The sequence below is a fragment of the Thalia democratica genome, chromosome 2 (genome assembly GCF_965202585.1).
Source record: "Thalia democratica chromosome 2, ktThaDemo2.hap1.1, whole genome shotgun sequence".
NCBI lineage: Eukaryota > Metazoa > Chordata > Thaliacea > Salpida > Salpidae > Thalia > Thalia democratica.
The window spans coordinates 48,964,759-48,979,840 of NC_139166.1; positions in this window are offsets into that span (position 1 = coordinate 48,964,759).

Below are 15,082 nucleotides of genomic sequence, written 5' to 3' on the forward strand. Positions count from 1 at the left end.
TTTTGTATATTCTATTAAACCAAAGACTACCAACAGCAGTACTAAAACTAATTTCATATATCTTTTGATCTTTTATGACTTTAAAAATCTGAATTATTTTAATTTGTTAATTTTTGATTCATGCTAAATTTTTTGTAACTACTTAGAAAACAACGTGTATAATAGAAAAATTATATATTAACGGTAAATATTTTTACTGTACAATGTACTGTACAAATACTATATTCTACAAACATGTTTAAAGTACTTAAAAAATGTTATTTTTTGACATTACTAGCTAATCTGGATCTGCAGACTAATCGTCATACTACATTTTGTATATAAGTAATGAGCAGAAAAATGTTTTTAAAAGTCCAAGAATTTAGAATACAATTATAACACTTTAGACCTTATAATTTCATTACACGATTGATATCTACAGAAAACAAACTCAACTAGAAATAGTGGACAAAATTTTAAACAACTATCGTATATTGTTTGAAACAATACTGTAATAAAGCTAACTAAAACATTCAATTGTATCAAGTTTTTAATTTATTTTTGTATTCTGTATCTATAACAATATTATGGAAACAGTCGCGAAAATTTCCAAAAATTTTAAATTGCATATCTTATATAGCTGTTTGCCTTAACTAAAAAAGAATGCTCAATTTACTGGGAAGTAAAGAGCTTATATAAATAGATTTATGCAAATTTTATATTTTATTTGCGACCGGTTTCGGTGGCAAGAGATTGCGACCTTTTCAAGCAAAAATAAAATATGAAACTGCATATAAAAATGTTAGTTAGTTATACTGTTGTTTAAAAACTTATTCATGCGTGAAGAATATAAACAAAAACAAAAATGTTGCATATTCGAAAATTCAAGCATATCAGAGTATATTTAGGTAAAATTGATACTAGTTTTTAAAAATAAAAGGATTTAATTAATATTAATATAATGAAATAATATAATTAATATAATGGCTTAAAACTACAATTTTAGACAATTCTTAATTTCATTTAGATAAATTTAAAGGTATAAATATTTTATTATTAATATTTTTTTTTAATTTTGACTCATTATATTAATAATAATTCAATCCTTTTATTTTTAAAAACTAGTACCAATTTTACCTAAATATACTCTGATATGCTTGAATTTTCGAATATGCAACATTTTTGTTTTTGTTTATATTCTTCACGCATGAATAAGTTTTTAAACAACAGTATAACTAACTAACATTGTTATATGCAGTTTCATATTTTATTTCTGCTTGAAAAGGTCGCAATCTCTTGCCACCGAAACCGGTCGCGAATAAAATATAAAATTTGCATAAATCTATCTATTTAAATTGCATATCTTAAAAAATTATTTAAAATAAAATAGAACTAAAAAAAGCTGACTTGTTTAAGTCACCGTTAGAATCGTCAACTGCCGCTCACCAATCCGGCAGGATGAACTGCTTATCTGACAAGGGAAAGGGTTAGGAGTAACAAACAGTGATAGTAAAAAAAGAAAAATATATATAAATAGAAAAATAATAAGAAGAATTTCAAAACCGACCAAGGGTAGTGTTTAGGGGTAATAGTAATAATAGTAAAATATATATAATTCTTTAAACTTCTGCTAAACTAACGCTTCGTGCAAAAATAACGACGTGCAAAAATGTAAGTCCGTGCAAAAGTGACCCTTCGTGTAAAGAAGTCCTTTCGTGCAATTTCTGACACCTACCCATATTTAACACAAAAGAATACCTTATCTTTAAAATTACATTTATTTTGAAGACTTTTAAATACGATTTATATTAGAAAGTAATTACAACTTTTTTTTACATAGCTAGTTTTTAGTGTGTAACTAAATGTGTGCACTAAAAGAACACACTTTTTTTAGTCAGTAAAGAGAAAAAAAAATCTGTTATGTTACTAAAATACTTTATTTTATTACAAGGCGTTTCATGTGTTAGTGTAGGAGTAGAAAACTTATTTAGTATCAGGCAATACTTAAAAAAATAAATCTTAGCGAGACGTCCAATACAAAAAAAATGTATTTTTTTTTAATCTTTAAAAATAGTTTTCAATAAAATTATCATTTAATAAGCACTGCTGTGTTTTATAGTTTAAATTGATTATAAACTTTACAGTTTGTTACAAACTTACCTAATCTTATTTGTTTTGTGCAAGTTTTTTTAACGGTTTAACGTACGTTGCAGGCTAGAGATATCTTTTGGCGGGCCTTGCCTTGTCCGTTTACGTAAGAGAATGTTCGGACATGTTTACATAAAATAAACTCAAGAAAAAATTATACATTAGACATAGTACTAAAAAATAAGGTGCACGAAATATAAACTGGTAGTTTATTTAGACAATGGGTAAGCAACATTCGGCTCACAGGCCAGATTACTTTTTTAGTCAGCATCTATCTTTATAAATTGATAGTTTATTTGATAAAAATTTATTTTGTTACCAACATAAAAACGATAAATACAATTATAAATTTTGATAATAGATATTAAAAAAAGTTTATTTTAAACATTCATTCAGATTTTAGGAATTCACATTACCTAATATATACATTAATTTATCTGAACATAAAACTTTAAAAGGTATAAATATATTATACACAACACATATGTGTAATTGAAAACTTTTTTTCTCTATTTCCAAAAATAACGAACGATACAGATTGTTTTTGATACTATTTAATATTTTTTTAACTTTAAAAAATTAAACTGAAATAAAACATAGTTATTTTTATATTCTGTTAAGTTATCTTTTTTTATTAAACAAAAAACTATAACTGAGAAAAGTTATTGTTGTTTTTATAATCTTATTGCAACTATCATAAATTCTATTTTTTTTAATTACCATAGTTTAGTCGGTAGGTCTCTTTATGGGTATCCTTTTATGGGTGTCCTAGTTGCAGCAGTTTATTTTTGCAAAACCTTGTTTCGTTTTTTCAACTGTTCATAAGAAAGTAAATTTTAAAGAAATTTTTGTCAACTAAAGTACTAACTACAACTAAGTCGTAATTAAAACATTTCGTATATTATATAAATTTAAGTGAAGGTTTTAAAGAAGAATACCAAGGCGAGATTTAATTACCCTCGGACTTGTTATACAAATAAACATGTCTGTTTAGTTATTAGTGACTTTTTTTGCTTTAAGGACTAAGTAGCAATTTATTAATGACGTGAAATCAAGACGGTTAATCGATATAACATACTTTTCCGGTTTGTTATATGACATAACTGTTTTAATAGCAAGATTATATCTAAAAATCATGCTTTCCCACTTAATAAAACAAAAATATTTAATTTCTCCTAAAGTTTGTTTGAAATCCATCATCTTAATAGGCCTATGCAAGTTGTATAACAGTTCGTATAAATTATTACGATGAAACTTTAAACTATCCTACTATAAAACGTAAATAAATTAGTCAGCAATAATACAACATTTACATATAGTTTAAAGACCGGAAATATAAAGGTTTTTGTGTCTGAATATTACAATTCTAAAAGTTTACTTTTTAAAATTTGCTTATGTTAAAACTATTATAGTCTTGTGAATTACAATAAGATCCAACTTAAATATAGTTATAACAGCTTACTTTAAAACCCTACAAAGAAGAGTTCAAAATATTGTAAAGTAAACAATTTAGTGAATTGTATTTGATTAACGAAAAAAGTCTTCTAAAATAGATTAAAAAACCAAAAAATATGAAATAATAAAAAAATTAAAGTTATGTGTAGGATTAAAAATAAAAAAATGTGATGACAAAATAAATTAAAATGATGTTAAGTTAATACTAAAATTAAAATTCATACTAAAAATTATTTATTACGTAACATATTAAAATCATTATGTTTCAAAGTAACTAAAAATTAAATTTTTTATTATTATTCTAATAACTTAATTAAGACTAGTTTGTTTTTGCATGAAATACAAATTAAAAACTAAAAATAAAATAAACAATTAAAATGGGTTAGAAACGATCGGGTTAGAAATGATCGGGTTAATAATTGTCGGGTTAGAAATGATTGGGTTAGAAATGATCGAGTTAGAAATGACCGGATTAGAAGTGACCGGGTTAGAAGTAGTGATGTACCGGACCCACTATCCGGGTCCGGGTCCGGCCGGATATTGCTATTTTTGTCTGATATCCGGATCCGGCCGGATTCTAATTTGAAAAAAAAGTCCGGGTCCGGTTCCGGCCGGATTCTAATTTGAAAAAAAAAGTCCGGATCTGGGTCTGGCCGGATCTCTGTTAGGATCTAGTTAGTAAAAAGGAGCATACTGAAAAGTATTTTTTCAAAAACGTACCCTGTGTAAATTAAAAAGCGTCATTTTCGTCAGTTAAAATTAAACACCTATCGTGATTGGCTCATTTTGTACACGTGACTAATTTACATTTGTTTACATTTAAACTATGAAATAAACGTTTCAAAAATGCAACTCTTTACATATGTTGTAAAACTGAAAAATTTGGAATGAATACTTGCATTATTTATTGTTTAAAGTTGAGCTCAGAGAACATTTAGAGTTAATACGGTTAAATGTACGAGCCAATGGGATCATATGACGAAATGTTTCAAACTAAATACTGATGCAACAAAACATCAGAACATGACAGGCAGTTTACATGTAAGCAGTTAGCAGGGTTCGTGCGCGTTAGGCTAAATCAGTTTTTTTGAAAAAAGTTGAAAAACGTCAGGCTAAATCAGATTTTTTATTTGAAAATTTTATTCAAATGCTTGAAAATTTTTGATTAAAAAATATTGAGAAATAATTTTAAAATTAAATTGAGATGTGAATTTATTTCTAAATAAAGATTTAGTTAAAGATTAAATAAATTTTATTAAAGACCAAATAAGTCAGTATTTGTTAAAATAAATGCTTAAAACTTTTGTTGAATCTCTAGAAATATTTTAAGAATCTTCATTATTTTGTATTGAGTAAATTATATACATCATAATTATGAAAATTTATATAAAAATACAGTTTAGTTCAACAACTTAACAGTTTGTAGGACACTTATGCAAAATATTATTTTGCCTTGTGTCCAAATTTTGATAACTTAAAGAAATTAATGTTAATCACTTGATATTATACTTTTCCTTTAAAAAAAACAACAAATAAATATAGTTAAACGAATTCCCAAAAAAACTATTTTTCACAAACAAAATAAGTGCTAGTTAAAATGATTTTTGTCTTTGATTTCTTGATTGAACTGGAAATAGCTTGTTTATGGGTGTGGCTAAGGGAAAATGAGAGAATCAAATGATAGATCAAGTGATCTACAGTCCAAAGTCCAGGAAAATGAGAGAATCAAATGAGAGATCGAGTGATTATTGGAAATTCTAGAAAAAGAATCGAAAATCTATAAATACGCCCAATCAGAGCGTGAAGCAGGTCATTTACCTCGAAACAAGCACGAAGCGACACTCTGCTGCTCGCAAATTTGAGCGTTAGCCGCCATCTTGGAAAAACTAGCTAATCTTTGGAAAAACCTTCTCTTGGCGCTCTGAACATAAGTCGTCATCTTGGAAAAGCTAGATGACACCCGAGAAAACCTTCTTATTCAACAACTTCGACGGGGCGAACAACTCGATTTGAGTTGTTAACGTGCCATACTCATAAGCCTACGCATACTGTAGTAGACAACTTCTTTGGGTCAATTTGAACATTGAATTCCACGATTGAGTCCACAGCGTTCAAGGAAACAAACTTGAACATTCATCTTATCGAGCAAGCCCACACAGACTGTGGCGTCAACCTTAGCTACACTTCTACGAACAAGTTGTTTTCGTACTTTTAAATAATTCTGTTGTAATATTTATACATATTTATATTATCGTATCTACTTATTATTGTACTTGTATTGTAATATTTATACATATTTATATCATCGTGCCTATTTATATTGTATTTTATCGCCACGCTCCGATTACGGAAAGGAAACGAAAGAAGATCAAGCTACGTTCATCAAGATTCTGTAAACGAGACGGACCAACGTCGAGTGCCAGAAACTGAGCGACCGGAGACCAGTGACACGTCAAGGAGGGAATCCAGAGCACGTTTTCCTTCTAATTGTTAACTTTAAGTGTATAGACTTATTGTGAGCTGTCATTGCATTTATTTGTACATAATAAAACAACATTACTTAGTTTTATTATATTTGGTTATATATATTATATAGTTATGTCCTTAAAACCCCTAAAAAAGGCACTAGTCTTGAAAGTGCCACGCACACATTCGTGCACCGAAATGAGTTGTTCCGAGACTACTGCTAACCTTGAATCTGATGAGATTGTCGAGCCTGAGACCGAGGCAATTTCGAAGGAAACCAGTGAGTATCCAAGTCCGGGTAACAATAAGTTTGTTTGAATTTGTTTACATATGTTTTTCAGAGCTTAGTTGGTTGAACTGTTTTAACTTCCAATTTAAAGGCTTTATACCAAATACTTATTAGATTAAAATTCCTAGAAGTTTATTCATATATTTTACTGTTTGTTTAAAGTTATTAGAGATATTCACAACACTAAAACTTAGCTTTAAGATATAAGTACCAAGTTTTGTGGGAGTACAAGTTTTAGGTACAATTCATTTTTCTATACAAAAACAAAATATTAAAGGTTTTTTATTTTAATTTAAGTGTAAGCTTTTTAAATCTGATATGACATCAAAAATCACTTTATTTGTTTAAAGTTTAGGAATTATACTTATTTAACAATTTTAAGTATTAGTTAAAATACTATAATAAACATTTTTACTTATTTTGATACTCGTGTAAGCGTTTCATTTTAAACTTTAATAAAACACAACAATGCACATGGTTTTATTATAAATCTTCTGGTTATAATGTTTTTACTAAGTGCTTAACTAAATTGAACAATTGTGTTTAGTAATATATACTAAATTTTTACACTAATAATAAATTAGATACAACACCTATTTAAAACTTATCACTAAATTTGTTATTTTAAGGGAATAGGGGGGTGTTCACCTTTTTCACAATTTAGTCTTTTTTTATTTAGTGGTAACTAAGCTATGAGTTGCTTTTTGCAGGTTTTTAAAGCTCAAAATATTTTTGAGATAAAGCTGGTAAAGTTTGAGACTACAATAGTACTAAGCAAGACCCCTAATACCTTAAAGGGGATTTTCCTTACTTTGAAAAAATGTCAGGCTAAATTGGTTTCAGTCAGGATAAATGAAAAAAGTTTCGCGCACGAACCCCGAGTTAGTTAGTTTGGTGTGCAGCTTGAAGCGACAAAATATATTGAACTTTTTTGTGAATGCTTGTTGTAAGTAGTGTTTTGTTTTAAAAGTGAATATTTCAACTGGTGTTTAATTGTTTAAATATTTAAGCCAGGTTTATAGTTCAATAGTTTATTAAAAGTTTTACAGTTTCTTGTTTACTAGAAGTTTTATTTAATATTTAATTTATAGTTTTAAGTCTTTTGATATAGATTTAAATAGCTTCCAGTTTTTAAAGTGTTACCAAAGTAATTAATAGTTTTGTATATGCTGGTATTTCTTGATGTGTTTTATATAAAAGATTCATCACTCAAAACTGTCGTGTTTGATTATAGAAAGTAGTCTCAGTTAGAATTTAGTATTTGTTAGATAGTAATTAAATACGGTAGGATTTAGTTATGATGGGTAGTACTAATATGTTAAGTGTAACACAATCAGTCCACAACTTTACTACCAAATTGTCAACCTTTGCTAGCTGTTCTACTGATTATTAGATTAAAGTAATTTTTCAGTTTTTAAAAACCTCATTCTGACTCAGGCTTGTTTATACTCACTCTAGCTAGTTTTATTGACTTAAACAGTGGCAACCCTGCTAGTTTGAAAATTTTTGGGAATTTTAGAAAATCTTAGACTGCCTCAGGCTAGTTTAGATTTTTATATAAACTCAAGCTAGTTTTTTTTTTATATTTTGAATGAGTTTGAGCTGACCAAGTTTTCAATATTATGTAATTTTCTAGTGTATTTTGTTCAAGAACTTGATTTCAGATTTTTAATTGTAAATAACACCTAAATTTGTAAACCTTGTGGCTAGCTGTTCTACTTATTATTGGATTAAAGTTTTTTTTTTTAGTTTTTTAAATCTGATGTACCGGACTCACTATCCGGGTCCGGCCGGATATTGCCATTTTTGTCTAATATCCGGATCCGGCCGGATTCTAATTTGAAAAAAAAGTCCGGATCCGGTTCCGGGCGGACCCGAAATTGTGGGTCCGGTAAATCACTAGTTAAAAGTGACCGGGTTAGAAGTGATCGGGTTATAAATGATCGGGTTAGAAGTGATCGGGTTAGAAGTGATCGGGTTAGAAGTGATCGGGTTAGAAATGATCGAGTTAGAAGTGATCGGGTTAGAAGTGATCGGTTTAGAAGTGATAGGGTTAGAAATGATCGGGTTAGAAGCGATCGGGTTAGAAGTAATCGGGTTAGAAGTGATCGGGTTAGAAATGATAGCGGGTTAGAAATGATCGGCTCCCTTTTTTCTAGATTTACATGATAAAAAATGTTTAAATACCTATGTTTATACTTAAATGGTACTATAATTTTTAAAAACTGTGGCCAGGTCTTGAAATTTTCATAGAAATGGAATTTAAAATACTTTTTTTTAGATTTACATGATAAAAATTGTTTAGATATCTATGTGTTAGCCTAGTTTAAAGTTTTTATTTAAGTTTAAAACGCTATTACAATGTTCAAAAAGTTTTGGCTAGGCTTTTTAAAATGTGTTATAACTTGTTTCAAGTATATACAATTGTTACAATTTGGTAGTAAAAAATTGTTTTAAGTTAAATCAGAAAAAACTGAAAATTTCAGAATTTTGTCTGTATTTTTAATGCAATTTTTATGTAATTTTAGTTGTAAGACTTTTGAATCAAGCATTTATTTTTGTTTAAAAACTAATTACCAAGCAAAAAAAGTTTAGCTATTTTTATTGATTGGTTTCCTTAATTAATATTAGACATTTTTGTAAATTAAACTACATAATGTGCCAGAATCAACCGAATTAATTAAGTTGTTTTTGATGAAACTATATAATTAACTTTTTACAAATAGTTTTTGTAAAATTTTACTGTTTGTTTAAATAACTGTAAAAAAAAATATCTTAAAGAAAGCACAGAATTATTCTTATTATTATAAGTTGTTTTCTTTTTTGCATTTCAAGCTTCTGAGGTATATTAATAAGAACAGTATTTAAGTAAAAGACAAGGATTCGCATAAACAATAATAATAATAAGACATTTAGATCAAATTCGAAAGGATACCCACAAAAAAGTGTTTAGTCTTTTCATGGGTATCCTTTAAAAGTCATTTTAGTTAGATTTAAGTTCTAAGAAATTGAACAATTTTTTGATAAAATTTACGCATAAAGACTTCTTTTTAAATTGGCTAAAATTTATTTTGCTTTTGTTTTCAATTTTAATAATTCAAATCTTTTTACGTTTCTGTAAGATAAAGTTATAGTGATATTTTAAATAGGATATAAATAAATTAGGTAAGAGGTTTATTAGTAATTAAATTTGCTTATATTTAGATCATCTAAATATTTGTACTTAATTAGAAATGATGAGAGCTTTATTAATTAGCTAAAAATAAAAAAACTAGACAAAAATAAAAGCTGTTAAATCTCAAAAAAAAACTCAGAACTTTTCAAAATAAAAACTTAACAACGCTACGAAAGAAAAAAAATTCGAGAATAGTTGCACGCTATTTTTTTCTAGCAAGTCTGGTATAGATGTGTTTACTGTTATGCTTTTTATTACAGTTTGTGGTCTGCATAATGCAATTTAAATATTACAATAGAATAATGATTTTTTTTGTCAAAGTCTTGTTTTTAAATGAAATACAACAAAGTTATAATTGTTATATTATATTAACTAATTTTGCTTAGTGACTTTTATATCTTTTAGTTTGATGACTGCAAGTTTTTCGGTTGTGACTGACTGATGAGTCTTAAGAAGGACAAAACCGGTCTCAGTTTATCGAAGGCTCGTGGTCTGTAAATTGAATTGGTAAGATTAAACCTTAGCATATATAAAACTATTTAACTTATGTGAAAAATCTTCATAACCTTAAATTTATAATTTGAACGCATATTAAAATCATCTTTTTGTTTCTATCAACGTTATTAAATAAATAATAAACAAACCATATCTCTTTTTTAATAAATAACAAACAGCTAATATTATTTATAAAAAATAAATCTACAGATAAAAGCTTTTTTATTAGGATATAATTTTTGGTTTTTAAAATATTTTGAAATCGTGTTGATGAATATAAATAATTTAAATGAGAACTAATTAAACAATCGTAGTTTACTAAGATTTACAGAAATATTTTTGTTTAAATTCATTTAAAACAAAGTTTTTTTAATGTATTTCTGAATTTATCTAAAACATAAATTTAGATTGTAGGTTTCTTTTTGATTATTTACCTTTTTACTTCAACTGTTAAAACCATATTAAATGTTTAGTGAGTAGACTCTCAAAATCAAATATTATTATCAAAAGTTTTATCTTCGAGTTTGTAATAATTGACTTAATAAACAAGTTTATAAATTAATAGAAAAAATAAACCAAGTTTAAAAAATTACTTAAAAACTATTAGTTACGATGTTTATTAAATGAAGGCTAATTGCGATTAAATTTTATTGACAATTTTTTAATATTCGGTAGTTTAATAGCAAAATACAAGTATTAAGTGGCTTGGTTTAGTGAATAGTTTACTGGCCTGGCTTATCGAAATTGATTACTTCAATTTCCCACACCTGATTTGCCAACATGAGAAATTTAAATTCATGTTTAACGCAACACGTTTATAAAGTCATAAATGTGAAATTACTCAATTAACTGGTAAACTATACGAAACATCTTTAAAATGTGACTAGTAAGTGTAAGTACAGTAAATAAAAAAAACTATTCTGATCTTTTAATTTTTCTTCACTTATTAAAAGTAAAATATTTATTAGTTTTATTTAAATCAAGTTTTGTTTACAATTCCAATGAAACTTTGAACTGAAAAAATCAAAGCACTAAAAGTTAAACACAAAACTAAAAATAATACCTTAATTTTGATGCCCTTTTTGTAGCTGCAAATATTAGGTGATTTTGATTGGCTACTATCTTACTTTTTTTTTTTTTTGATTGTTTTTTATACGTTTAGGGAGGGTGGTATAGGGATAAGGGTACTGATTAAAACTCTTAAGTAAAACTGGTTAGGGATAGCGGTTTAGATGTTATCAGTAAACTGCTCTTTTTTTAATTTACCTTATTTGCATAATGTTATGAATGAAAAAATTTCCAAAACCTTACAACTGAGCCGCATTTGACCCCTTATTTTCTTTCAAAAAAAGCCACTATTGAAAATTTACTGATGCAACTTACTGAATGCAACCTCACACAAATTTGAAACATGTGGTTACATAACACAGTTCTTATTTGGTAACTTGGCATGTAGGTACCAGGTGAATAGGCTGTTTTAAATAAGTTTGTAATTTAAAACTAAAATTAAAAACAAGGTTTCATCTACACTAGAAAATATTTAATGAGTACCTTCAATAAAACATTTGATACAATTGAAAAGATAATAAAAAACATAGACAATTTAATATTTTTTTTGTGGTGTTCAATTTTTAATAATCATAGAGCTGTTTCTTATAAAAATTTGTGTGCTGTGTATTAAAATAAACTTATTTTAAGCTTACTGTTTCAAAGTAAAACAATTTAGAGTTCTGAACTAAAGTAAATTTGATACATAATATACTAGTTAAATTGGTGTGGTGTAATGGTCCTAATGAGGGCTTTGAAAACTATTATACTCAAACATTGTAAGATCTAAACCCAGTGGTTGCCACATATACTAAAAATCAATTGATTTAATTCTATATAACTAAATCTAAAATTTGTTGTAAAAACAATAACAAATTATCAATTAATAAACTGCACAATAAAAATAAGAACATATGAGAAAGTGGCATAGCCATTTGTTCTCCAACTTATACATACCTTAGAATATTAACAACTAAAGAAAATGACTTATTTACTCCAGAATACTAAGTAAATATATTTATCAAATAAGTTATACATAAATTACATTGTGTTTACCTTTAGTTAAATGAACTAGTAAAAATGATGAAGAAAATAGTATAAAATAAAAAAATGTGATTTAAATAGATTAGCAGTTACTTAAAATTTCTTACCATAGTAAACAACTTCTATACTAACTATTGTTCAGAGTGTACTAGTTTTTTAAAAATTTTTGAGAAACACACTTGCTTAAGCCTAACAGTTGTATTTTTTTTAACTGGATAAGATCAAACTGTACAAAACACTATTTCACTTAAAATTTTTTATAAAAATGGTTCAACTTTTGCAAACATATTGTTAGATGTACAGAAGGGTTCTCATAAAAATGACAATCTTTGAATTTTAGCTGGAATGAAGTAATATAAATTTAAGAAACCTCACAAAAATACTTGGTGAAAATTTTTAGATGATTTGAAGAAGTTGATATAGAGACAAAATCTATTTTTCTGAAAACAACGCTGTATTAATTGTATTGAACCTTCAAAAAACTGACCTTTTAGTTTTTGGTTAGAAATTTTCTACATTTAGCAGTTATCATAAACTTTTTTCTTTTAATTTTCTGCAGATTTTAACATTTTTATAAACTTAAGTTCTTTTGAAAAAATCAAGAAATGCCTCCTTGAAAAATTCTTATCATCATAAAATGGCAGAATGTATTTTTGTGATAATTGCTTCATGTAAAAAGAACTCCAACCAAAAACTTGTAGGTCTAATTCTTAAGGGGAATGGGTCAAATATGCACTAAGGGACACTTTTGCACAAAGGGTAATTTTTGCACAAGAATAAAAAAAAACATTATAAAAATAAAAGTTACTGACCTAGAGTAAGGGTTAGGGGTAACAGTGATAGTAAAAATAAAAATCAAAGAATAACTAATAAAAATTAGTAATATAAAACAAAAAAAAAAATAATAATGAAAAAATTTGATTAATTAAAAAAAAAGTTCAACCATTGCCAAAGTGTCCCATGAGCATATTTGACTCCTACCAAATTTTTAAGGTTCCTCTTAATTTAGGAAGGGTTTTTTCAGAGAAATAGATTTTTCCACATGTTTGCTTCTTCAAATCATCCAAAATTTATCACATAGTGTTTTTGTGATATTTCCTAAATATAAATTGATTTCCAGCTTAAAATTCAAAGGTCCTATTTCTACAACCACCCTAATGTACAGTAAGGTACATCTTTTGCCCCTTAAAACTGAAAATTTTGTTGTAGAGCTTAGTTTAACTTATTGTGGGTACCAAATCATATAAAAACCAGCACAAAAATTATTGTTCTAGCTATTAGTTAAATATAAAGCTAAACATCTATAAAGAGCTAAATAATTTTGAAAATTTTGCTTCTAAATGTAATTTTTGGCAGAAAGTCAATTTTTTAAATTTTGTGATTAAATAATTAGAGTATTATATTATTTATCTACAGGAATATTTTGTACATTTATTCAACATAATCAAAACAATATTTTTTATACTACCAACAACATGTAGGAAACAGATTAAAAAAAATAATAGTTCAACAGGTTTATGACTAAATTGAAAAAAAAAAGACTTTTTTTAAAAAATATAAGAAAAAAATTAAAAATTATGATTTTACAATTTCTACAAAATTTATTAAAGCTTAGACTAAGAAAGTTTTTATTCTAAAAATCTGCTTAATTACTTTAGGAAGAAATAAATTTTAAGTTGTATAGTCTATTTTTGCGATTTAGTTTGCACCTCCATTAAAGAACCTACTGAACTCTCTTAAAATCTTGACTGCTTAAATCTAAAAATTACTTGAAATTAAAAAAAAACAGTAAAAAACAACTAGTAGCTTTGTATTTTATGTAAAAAAACGACTTAAGTTATAACAAGTGATTTCCCCCTTATGGACATAATTGTATTGTAATTTTTAGAAATAAAAGCAAAATAAAACATAAGGTATTTAAGTAAATGTCATAAAATACAATTGTTTTTATTAAGCTTAGATTAGACTGATCAAGTTTGAAGCAATTACTTATATTCTAAAGAATTTAGATTAAAATAATAATATTTTATCCTTATATAACTATATAGAACCTATTAAACTTAACAGTTTTCACTTTTTTATTTAAAAAACTTACTGAATTTTATAATAGTTAAGGATAGTGAACTACTTACTGGATCTGGCTAGATACAGCTGAATCCTGATTTCATAAAATTTTCTTGATCTGCTTAAGAATTGATCCAGCCTAACCCAATGAATTAGTGTATTAAAAGTTTTTTTTTTTGTAAAAACTAAATGTCTACACTTTAAAAAACTCAAACCAACTTATAACTAGAAGTTGCACAAAAAGACAAGTAAACTATCATTACAAATCACATATACAGTAATTTTTCTCTAGTACACACTTTTAAGTTTTGTTCAAAGTGAATACCCAAATAGAAGAAAGAAACAAAAATGTGAACACTCACAACTATGGTCAATTGATTGGTGTGTAGAAAGGCCTTTCGGTCATCAAGCCTCACACCATACATTTTATAACATTTTTTGAGCAGTTTTAATTGAAACAATAAAAATGAACCTTAAGATCAATGAAAAATCAATATTATTATTAATTGATAGACTTTTTTTTTTAAGTATTATTATTTAAATAAACTCAAAACAAAATTATTTTTAAAAAAGAAAAATATGGTGTGCACTCTTTTTTTATACCCATTTCTGCCAATATTTACTATGGAAACCATAGTCTACTATGGGCACCACACCGCCTCCTCCCCTTAGATTTAAATTTTACAATCATGTACTCACATTTTTCTTGTTGCTCTTTTAACAAGAACAACCATGAAAAATGCAATATAAAGTTCAATAATAACATAAAAGGGAGAAGTGGTAGAAATACTTTGAAAAAGAAAAACATATATCTTATCATTAAATATATAAATAAGAATATAAAAACTGTAAATCATACTATACTATAATAAAATTTGTAAATTTTCTTTGTATGTGCTTAAATTTATTCAAAAAGAAGA